This window comes from Stenella coeruleoalba (assembly GCF_951394435.1).
Source record: "Stenella coeruleoalba genome assembly, contig: scaffold_164, whole genome shotgun sequence".
Taxonomy (NCBI): Eukaryota; Metazoa; Chordata; class Mammalia; order Artiodactyla; family Delphinidae; genus Stenella; species Stenella coeruleoalba.
In genome coordinates this window covers 360,661-371,574 of record NW_027646405.1, presented here as the reverse complement: position 1 = coordinate 371,574, position 10,914 = coordinate 360,661, and the positions used below count along the sequence as shown (strand labels likewise).

The window sequence follows — 10,914 nt, the reverse complement described above, 5'->3', positions numbered from 1 at the left end:
AAGCGTCTGGAATGTTGCACCCGAGTACCAGGGGAGGAAAACTGAGACATATTTGAACACGTCTCCCGATCACATGGTTGATCATACTCTAGGTTCCACATGCATGTTTTAGCTGAAGGAAGAATACCTTAAACCTGGGTAGTTGAAACCCGTGGAATGGGTACCATGCAATATGACTTCAAAGGGTCTTCATTTGCTCACCGAACCTCTCCAATCCTATCACTGCTGCGTTTATGCCACTGTACACATGCTTGATTCTCTTTCGGAGACATAGCAATCCATAGGTTTTAAGATACTTACTAGTCAGGTACATTCTTAGGCGTTTAATATGGGGTGTTGAGTCCATTTCGTTGAGCAAGGAGTAGCTCTTGTCTATTCCATATTTGGCTTAAGGAACTTTATCTGTGCTCATTTCAATCTCTGGTTTTATGCAGCACCCCAACTCACCTTTACCCTTAAGGAAGAATAAGTTGGTTTTCTAAAGTGAGACACTGTTCTGTTCTGTAATTCAGTTCCTGTGTAGCCAAGTTTACATTCCGTGTATTACTGATATCTTATGATGTTTCTTTTTCTGTGTGACTTATTTCATTTAGAATCATCATACCTGAATCCACTCATTGTGCTGCTAAGGGCCTGATGACACAGATTTCATTGCTGAGTGATATTGCTTTGTAAGTAAATACCACAACTTCTTTATCCATTTTTCACTTTCTGCGATGTTGAACTTGTACTGTAAACGAGGTTCTTGTAAACAGAGCCGTTCCAAACTTTGGGGTGGCTGTGTCTTTTTGATTTTAATTTCCCTAAGCTTTAGGACCATGAATGGAAGTGCCCTAGGCTCTGTTGCTTTGTTTTTTAGATGTTTCAGGAAACACCATACACTTCTCCCGAGTGTCTGTTGGCAATTTACATCCCGCCCATCAGCATAACAAGGCTCCCAGTTCTCCATGGCCTGTCCTGCCTTTCTGGATTTTACACTTTTTTCAGATGGCCCTTTTGACCGGGGGGAAGTGAGACTTCATTGTAGTGCAGATTTCCTTTGCAAGCTTGCTTGGTTGGCCAAAAAGGGCGTATGCGTTTTTTCCTGAATATGTTCAGGAAAAAACGCATACGCCCTTTTTGGCCAAGTGCATCATTGTGGACGTTCTGCCTCTTTTCCTATGCTTTCAATGCAATTCCAGTCTACCTCCTGAAATCGGTTTCCTGCAATTCTGCCCCGCTTTCAAGTCCTCTTGGCAGCCTTACTTCAGTCTATTTTTGGACGATAGCTGTCATTTATAACTCTGCAGGTTTGTGAATTACAGTGCCCCTGAGCTCCTTTCTTCAACTCGCTTTCTTTTGAGCTGGCCGCAACACCGCAGGATGGCTTCAGGCCCTAATCTGGTTCCGGTACGGCATGCTGAGCCTTTGGTTATTTCCTCTTCCTGTTGGGAAATGAGAGTTAAATTTGCCCGTCCAGACACCTCCAGCTAGCCTCTCATTGGTTCTCGCTATTCCTGTTCATCTTCCGCAGAAATTGCAAACTGGGCCAAACAGGAGGTTAAAGGGACTGACTCTCCAAGTGGGGAGAGTGTTAGTAAAGCGTCTGGAATGTTGCACCCGAGTACCAGGGGAGGAAAACTCAGACATATTTGAACACGTCTCCTGATCACATGGTTGATCATACTCTAGGTTCCACATGCATGTTTTAGCTGAAGGAAGAATACCTTAAACCTGGGTAATTGAAACCCGTGGAATGGGTACCATGCAATATGACTTCAAAGGGTCTTCATTTGCTCACCGAACCTCTCCAATCCTATCACTGCTGCGTTTATGCCCCTGTACACATGCTTGATTCTCTTTCGGAGACATAGCAATCCATAGGTTTTAAGATACTTACTAGTCAGGTACATTCTTAGGCGTTTAATATGGGGTGTTGAGTCCATTTCGTTGAGCAAGGAGTAGCTCTTGTCTATTCCATATTTGGCTTAAGGAACTTTATCTGTGCTCATTTCAATCTCTGGTTTTATGCAGCACCCCAACTCACCTTTCCCCTTAAGCAAGCATAAGTTGGTTTTCTAAATTTGAGACCCTGTTCTGTTCTGTAATTCAGTTCCTGTGTAGCCAAGTTTACATTCCGTGTATTACTGATATCTTATGATGTTTCTTTTTCTGTGTGACTTATTTCAGTTAGAATCATCATACCTGAATCCACTCATTGTGCTGCTAAGGGCCTGATGACACAGATTTCATTGCTGAGTGATATTGCTTTGTAAGTAAATACCACAACTTCTTTATCCATTTTTCACTTTCTGCGATGTTGAACTTGTACTGTAAACGAGGTTCTTGTAAACAGAGCCGTTCCAAACTTTGGGGTGGCTGTGTCTTTTTGATTTTAATTTCCCTAAGCTATAGGACCATAAGTGGAAGTGCCCTAGGCTCTGTTGCTTTGTTTTTTAGATGTTTCAGGAAACACCATACACTTCTCCCGAGTGTCTGTTGGCAATTTACATCCCGCCCATCAGCATAACAAGGCTCCCAGTTCTCCATGGCCTGTCCTGCCTTTCTGGATTTTACACTTTTTTCAGATGGCCCTTTTGACCGGGGGGAAGTGAGACTTCATTGTAGTGCAGATTTCCTTTGCAAGCTTGCTTGGTTGGCCAAAAAGGGCGTATGCGTTTTTTCCTGAATATATTCAGGAAAAAACGCATACGCCCTTTTTGGCCAAGTGCATCATTGTGGACGTTCTGCCTCTTTTCCTATGCTTTCAATGCAATTCCAGTCTACCTCCTGAAATCGGTTTCCTGCAATTCTGCCCCGCTTTCAAGTCCTCTTGGCAGCCTTACTTCAGTCTATTTTTGGACGATAGCTGTCATTTATAACTCTGCAGGTTTGTGAATTACAGTGCCCCTGAGCTCCTTTCTTCAACTCGCTTTCTTTTGAGCTGGCCGCAACACCGCAGAATGGCTTCAGGCCCGAATCTGGTTCCGGTACGGCACGCTGAGCCTTTGGTTATTTCCTCTTCCTGTTGGGAAATGAGAGGTAAATTTGCCCGTCCAGACACCTCCAGCTAGCCTCTCATTGGTTCTCGCTATTCCTGTTCATCTTCCGCAGAAATTGCAAACTGGGCCAAACAGGAGGTTAAAGGGACTGACTCTCCAAGTCAGGAGAGTGTTAGTAAAGCGTCTGGAATGTTGCACCCGAGTACCAGGGGAGGAAAACTGAGACATATTTGAACACGTCTCCCGATCACATGGTTGATCATACTCTAGGTTCCACATGCATGTTTTAGCTGAAGGAAGAATACCTTAAACCTGGGTAGTTGAAACCCGTGGAATGGGTACCATGCAATATGACTTCAAAGGGTCTTCATTTGCTCACCGAACCTCTCCAATCCTATCACTGCTGCGTTTATGCCACTGTACACATGCTTGATTCTCTTTCGGAGACATAGCAATCCATAGGTTTTAAGATACTTACTAGTCAGGTACATTCTTAGGCGTTTAATATGGGGTGTTGAGTCCATTTCGTTGAGCAAGGAGTAGCTCTTGTCTATTCCATATTTGGCTTAAGGAACTTTATCTGTGCTCATTTCAATCTCTGGTTTTATGCAGCACCCCAACTCACCTTTACCCTTAAGGAAGAATAAGTTGGTTTTCTAAAGTGAGACACTGTTCTGTTCTGTAATTCAGTTCCTGTGTAGCCAAGTTTACATTCCGTGTATTACTGATATCTTATGATGTTTCTTTTTCTGTGTGACTTATTTCAGTTAGAATCATCATACCTGAATCCACTCATTGTGCTGCTAAGGGCCTGATGACACAGATTTCATTGCTGAGTGATATTGCTTTGTAAGTAAATACCACAACTTCTTTATCCATTTTTCACTTTCTGCGATGTTGAACTTGTACTGTAAACGAGGTTCTTGTAAACAGAGCCGTTCCAAACTTTGGGGTGGCTGTGTCTTTTTGATTTTAATTTCCCTAAGCTTTAGGACCATGAGTGGAAGTGCCCTAGGCTCTGTTGCTTTGTTTTTTAGATGTTTCAGGAAACACCATACACTTCTCCCGAGTGTCTGTTGGCAATTTACATCCCGCCCATCAGCATAACAAGGCTCCCAGTTCTCCATGGCCTGTCCTGCCTTTCTGGATTTTACACTTTTTTCAGATGGCCCTTTTGACCGGGGGGAAGTGAGACTTCATTGTAGTGCAGATTTCCTTTGCAAGCTTGCTTGGTTGGCCAAAAAGGGCGTATGCGTTTTTTCCTGAATATATTCAGGAAAAAACGCATACGCCCTTTTTGGCCAAGTGCATCATTGTGGACGTTCTGCCTCTTTTCCTATGCTTTCAATGCAATTCCAGTCTACCTCCTGAAATCGGTTTCCTGCAATTCTGCCCCGCTTTCAAGTCCTCTTGGCAGCCTTACTTCAGTCTATTTTTGGACGATAGCTGTCATTTATAACTCTGCAGGTTTGTGAATTACAGTGCCCCTGAGCTCCTTTCTTCAACTCGCTTTCTTTTGAGCTGGCCGCAACACCGCAGGATGGCTTCAGGCCCTAATCTGGTTCCGGTACGGCATGCTGAGCCTTTGGTTATTTCCTCTTCCTGTTGGGAAATGAGAGTTAAATTTGCCCGTCCAGACACCTCCAGCTAGCCTCTCATTGGTTCTCGCTATTCCTGTTCATCTTCCGCAGAAATTGCAAACTGGGCCAAACAGGAGGTTAAAGGGACTGACTCTCCAAGTGGGGAGAGTGTTAGTAAAGCGTCTGGAATGTTGCACCCGAGTACCAGGGGAGGAAAACTCAGACATATTTGAACACGTCTCCCGATCACATGGTTGATCATACTCTAGGTTCCACATGCATGTTTTAGCTGAAGGAAGAATACCTTAAACCTGGGTAATTGAAACCCGTGGAATGGGTACCATGCAATATGACTTCAAAGGGTCTTCATTTGCTCACCGAACCTCTCCAATCCTATCACTGCTGCGTTTATGCCCCTGTACACATGCTTGATTCTCTTTCGGAGACATAGCAATCCATAGGTTTTAAGATACTTACTAGTCAGGTACATTCTTAGGCGTTTAATATGGGGTGTTGAGTCCATTTCGTTGAGCAAGGAGTAGCTCTTGTCTATTCCATATTTGGCTTAAGGAACTTTATCTGTGCTCATTTCAATCTCTGGTTTTATGCAGCACCCCAACTCACCTTTCCCCTTAAGCAAGCATAAGTTGGTTTTCTAAATTTGAGACCCTGTTCTGTTCTGTAATTCAGTTCCTGTGTAGCCAAGTTTACATTCCGTGTATTACTGATATCTTATGATGTTTCTTTTTCTGTGTGACTTATTTCAGTTAGAATCATCATACCTGAATCCACTCATTGTGCTGCTAAGGGCCTGATGACACAGATTTCATTGCTGAGTGATATTGCTTTGTAAGTAAATACCACAACTTCTTTATCCATTTTTCACTTTCTGCGATGTTGAACTTGTACTGTAAACGAGGTTCTTGTAAACAGAGCCGTTCCAAACTTTGGGGTGGCTGTGTCTTTTTGATTTTAATTTCCCTAAGCTATAGGACCATAAGTGGAAGTGCCCTAGGCTCTGTTGCTTTGTTTTTTAGATGTTTCAGGAAACACCATACACTTCTCCCGAGTGTCTGTTGGCAATTTACATCCCGCCCATCAGCATAACAAGGCTCCCAGTTCTCCATGGCCAGTCCTGCCTTTCTGGATTTTACACTTTTTTCAGATGGCCCTTTTGACCGGGGGGAAGTGAGACTTCATTGTAGTGCAGATTTCCTTTGCAAGCTTGCTTGGTTGGCCAAAAAGGGCGTATGCGTTTTTTCCTGAATATATTCAGGAAAAAACGCATACGCCCTTTTTGGCCAAGTGCATCATTGTGGACGTTCTGCCTCTTTTCCTATGCTTTCAATGCAATTCCAGTCTACCTCCTGAAATCGGTTTCCTGCAATTCTGCCCCGCTTTCAAGTCCTCTTGGCAGCCTTACTTCAGTCTATTTTTGGACGATAGCTGTCATTTATAACTCTGCAGGTTTGTGAATTACAGTGCCCCTGAGCTCCTTTCTTCAACTCGCTTTCTTTTGAGCTGGCCGCAACACCGCAGGATGGCTTCAGGCCCGAATCTGGTTCCGGTACGGCACGCTGAGCCTTTGGTTATTTCCTCTTCCTGTTGGGAAATGAGAGTTAAATTTGCCCGTCCAGACACCTCCAGCTAGCCTCTCATTGGTTCTCGCTATTCCTGTTCATCTTCCGCAGAAATTGCAAACTGGGCCAAACAGGAGGTTAAAGGGACTGACTCTCCAAGTCGGGAGAGTGTTAGTAAAGCGTCTGGAATGTTGCACCCGAGTACCAGGGGAGGAAAACTCAGACATATTTGAACACGTCTCCCGATCACATGGTTGATCATACTCTAGGTTCCACATGCATGTTTTAGCTGAAGGAAGAATACCTTAAACCTGGGTAGTTGAAACCCGTGGAATGGGTACCATGCAATATGACTTCAAAGGGTCTTCATTTGCTCACCGAACCTCTCCAATCCTATCACTGCTGCGTTTATGCCCCTGTACACATGCTTGATTGTCTTTCGGAGACATAGCAATCCATAGGTTTTAAGATACTTACTAGTCAGGTACATTCTTAGGCGTTTAATATGGGGTGTTGAGTCCATTTCGTTGAGCAAGGAGTAGCTCTTGTCTATTCCATATTTGGGTTAAGGAACTTTATCTGTGCTCATTTCAATCTCTGGTTTTATGCAGCACCCCAACTCACCTTTACCCTTAAGCAAGAATAAGTTGGTTTTCTAAATTTGAGACCTTGTTCTGTTCTGTAATTCAGTTCCTGTTTAGCCAAGTTTACATTCCGTGTATTACTGATATCTTATGATGTTTCTTTTTCTGTGTGACTTATTTCAGTTAGAATCATCATACCTGAATCCACTCATTGTGCTGCTAAGGGCCTGATGACACAGATTTCATTGCTGAGTGATATTGCTTTGTAAGTAAATACCACAACTTCTTTATCCATTTTTCACTTTCTGCGATGTTGAACTTGTACTGTAAACGAGGTTCTTGTAAACAGAGCCGTTCCAAACTTTGGGGTGGCTGTGTCTTTTTGATTTTAATTTCCCTAAGCTATAGGACCATAAGTGGAAGTGCCCTAGGTTCTGTTGCTTTGTTTTTTAGATGTTTCAGGAAACACCATGCACTTCTCCCGAGTGGTTGTTGGCAATTTACATCCCGCCCATCAGCATAACAAGGCTCCCAGTTCTCCATGGCCTGTCCTGCCTTTCTGGATTTTACACTTTTTTCAGATGGCCCTTTTGACCGGGGGGAAGTGAGACTTCATTGTAGTGCAGATTTCCTTTGCAAGCTTGCTTGGTTGGCCAAAAAGTGCGTATGCGTTTTTTCCTGAATATATTCAGGAAAAAACGCATACGCCCTTTTTGGCCAAGTGCATCATTGTGGACGTTCTGCCTCTTTTCCTATGCTTTCAATGCAATTCCAGTCTACCTCCTGAAATGGGTTTCCTGCAATTCTGCCCCGCTTTCAAGTCCTCTTGGCAGCCTTACTTCAGTCTATTTTTGGACGATAGCTGTCATTTATAACTCTGCAGGTTTGTGAATTACAGTGCCCCTGAGCTCCTTTCTTCAACTTGCTTTCTTTTGAGCTGGCCGCAACACCGCAGGATGGCTTCAGGCCCTAATCTGGTTCCGGCACGGCACACTGAGCCTTTGGTTATTTCCTCTTCCTGTTGGGAAATGAGAGTTAAATTTGCCCGTCCAGACACCTCCAGCTAGTCTCTCATTGGTTCTCGCTATTCCTGTTCATCTTCCGCAGAAATTGCAAACTGGGCCAAACAGGAGGTTAAAGGCGCTGACTCTCCAAGTGGGGAGAGTGTTAGTAAAGCGTCTGGAATGTTGCACCCGAGTACCAGGGGAGGAAAACTGAGACATATTTGAACACGTCTCCCGATCACATGGTTGATCATACTTGGGTTCCACATGCATGTTTTAGCTGAAGGAAGAATACCTTAAACCTGGAGAGTTAAGACCCGTGGAATGGGTACCATGCAATATGACTTCAAAGGGTCTTCATTTGCTCACCGAACCTCTCCAATCCTATCACTGCTGCGTTTATGCCCCTGTACACATGCTTGATTCTCTTTCGGAGACATAGCAATCCATAGGTTTTAAGATACTTACTAGTCAGGTACATTCTTAGGCGTTTAATATGGGGTGTTGAGTCCATTTCGTTGAGCAAGGAGTAGCTCTTGTCTATTCCATATTTGGCTTAAGGAACTTTATCTGTGCTCATTTCAATCTCTGGTTTTATGCAGCACCCCAACTCACCTTTACCCTTAAGCAAGCATAAGTTGGTTTTCTAAATTTGAGACCCTGTTCTGTTCTGTAATTCAGTTCCTGTGTAGCCAAGTTTACATTCCGTGTATTACTGATATCTTATGATGTTTCTTTTTCTGTGTGACTTATTTCAGTTAGAATCATCATACCTGAATCCACTCATTGTGCTGCTAAGGGCCTGATGACACAGATTTCATTGCTGAGTGATATTGCTTTGTAAGTAAATACCACAACTTCTTTATCCATTTTTCACTTTCTGCGATGTTGAACTTGTACTGTAAACGAGGTTCTTGTAAACAGAGCCGTTCCAAACTTTGGGGTGGCTGTGTCTTTTTGATTTTAATTTCCCTAAGCTTTAGGACCATGAGTGGAAGTGCCCTAGGCTCTGTTGCTTTGTTTTTTAGATGTTTCAGGAAACACCATACACTTCTCCCGAGTGTCTGTTGGCAATTTACATCCCGCCCATCAGCATAACAAGGCTCCCAGTTCTCCATGGCCTGTCCTGCCTTTCTGGATTTTACACTTTTTTCAGATGGCCCTTTTGACCGGGGGGAAGTGAGACTTCATTGTAGTGCAGATTTCCTTTGCAAGCTTGCTTGGTTGGCCAAAAAGGGCGTATGCGTTTTTTCCTGAATATATTCAGGAAAAAACGCATACGCCCTTTTTGGCCAAGTGCATCATTGTGGACGTTCTGCCTCTTTTCCTATGCTTTCAATGCAATTCCAGTCTACCTCCTGAAATCGGTTTCCTGCAATTCTGCCCCGCTTTCAAGTCCTCTTGGCAGCCTTACTTCAGTCTATTTTTGGACGATAGCTGTCATTTATAACTCTGCAGGTTTGTGAATTACAGTGCCCCTGAGCTCCTTTCTTCAACTCGCTTTCTTTTGAGCTGGCCGCAACACCGCAGAATGGCTTCAGGCCCGAATCTGGTTCCGGTACGGCACGCTGAGCCTTTGGTTATTTCCTCTTCCTGTTGGGAAATGAGAGGTAAATTTGCCCGTCCAGACACCTCCAGCTAGCCTCTCATTGGTTCTCGCTATTCCTGTTCATCTTCCGCAGAAATTGCAAACTGGGTCAAACAGGAGGTTAAAGGGACTGACTCTCCAAGTCGGGAGAGTGTTAGTAAAGCCTCTGGAATGTTGCACCCGAGTACCAGGGGAGGAAAACTGAGACATATTTGAACACGTCTCCCGATCACATGGTTGATCATACTCTAGGTTCCACATGCATGTTTTAGCTGAAGGAAGAATACCTTAAACCTGGGTAGTTGAAACCCGTGGAATGGGTACCATGCAATATGACTTCAAAGGGTCTTCATTTGCTCACCGAACCTCTCCAATCCTATCACTGCTGCGTTTATGCCACTGTACACATGCTTGATTCTCTTTCGGAGACATAGCAATCCATAGGTTTTAAGATACTTACTAGTCAGGTACATTCTTAGGCGTTTAATATGGGGTGTTGAGTCCATTTCGTTGAGCAAGGAGTAGCTCTTGTCTATTCCATATTTGGCTTAAGGAACTTTATCTGTGCTCATTTCAATCTCTGGTTTTATGCAGCACCCCAACTCACCTTTACCCTTAAGGAAGAATAAGTTGGTTTTCTAAAGTGAGACACTGTTCTGTTCTGTAATTCAGTTCCTGTGTAGCCAAGTTTACATTCCGTGTATTACTGATATCTTATGATGTTTCTTTTTCTGTGTGACTTATTTCAGTTAGAATCATCATACCTGAATCCACTCATTGTGCTGCTAAGGGCCTGATGACACAGATTTCATTGCTGAGTGATATTGCTTTGTAAGTAAATACCACAACTTCTTTATCCATTTTTCACTTTCTGCGATGTTGAACTTGTACTGTAAACGAGGTTCTTGTAAACAGAGCCGTTCCAAACTTTGGGGTGGCTGTGTCTTTTTGATTTTAATTTCCCTAAGCTTTAGGACCATGAGTGGAAGTGCCCTAGGCTCTGTTGCTTTGTTTTTTAGATGTTTCAGGAAACACCATACACTTCTCCCGAGTGTCTGTTGGCAATTTACATCCCGCCCATCAGCATAACAAGGCTCCCAGTTCTCCATGGCCTGTCCTGCCTTTCTGGATTTTACACTTTTTTCAGATGGCCCTTTTGACCGGGGGGAAGTGAGACTTCATTGTAGTGCAGATTTCCTTTGCAAGCTTGCTTGGTTGGCCAAAAAGGGCGTATGCGTTTTTTCCTGAATATGTTCAGGAAAAAACGCATACGCCCTTTTTGGCCAAGTGCATCATTGTGGACGTTCTGCCTCTTTTCCTATGCTTTCAATGCAATTCCAGTCTACCTCCTGAAATCGGTTTCCTGCAATTCTGCCCCGCTTTCAAGTCCTCTTGGCAGCCTTACTTCAGTCTATTTTTGGACGATAGCTGTCATTTATAACTCTGCAGGTTTGTGAATTACAGTGCCCCTGAGCTCCTTTCTTCAACTCGCTTTCTTTTGAGCTGGCCGCAACACCGCAGGATGGCTTCAGGCCCTAATCTGGTTCCGGTACGGCATGCTGAGCCTTTGGTTATTTCCTCTTCCTGTTGGGAAATG

The 10,914-nt window shown here is 43.8% G+C and overlaps 1 long non-coding RNA gene across 1 annotated transcript in view; it reads left to right on the top strand.

Annotated features, from left to right (window-relative positions):
- The first annotated feature begins 568 nt into the window (after nt 1-568).
- LOC307181136 overlaps nt 569-10,914 on the top strand; it is a 52,221-nt gene continuing 41,875 nt past the window's right edge. Inside the window, exon 1 of the long non-coding RNA XR_013825944.1 lies at nt 569-671. This is a non-coding gene — a long non-coding RNA (uncharacterized lncRNA). The remainder of the gene's footprint in view (nt 672-10,914) is intronic.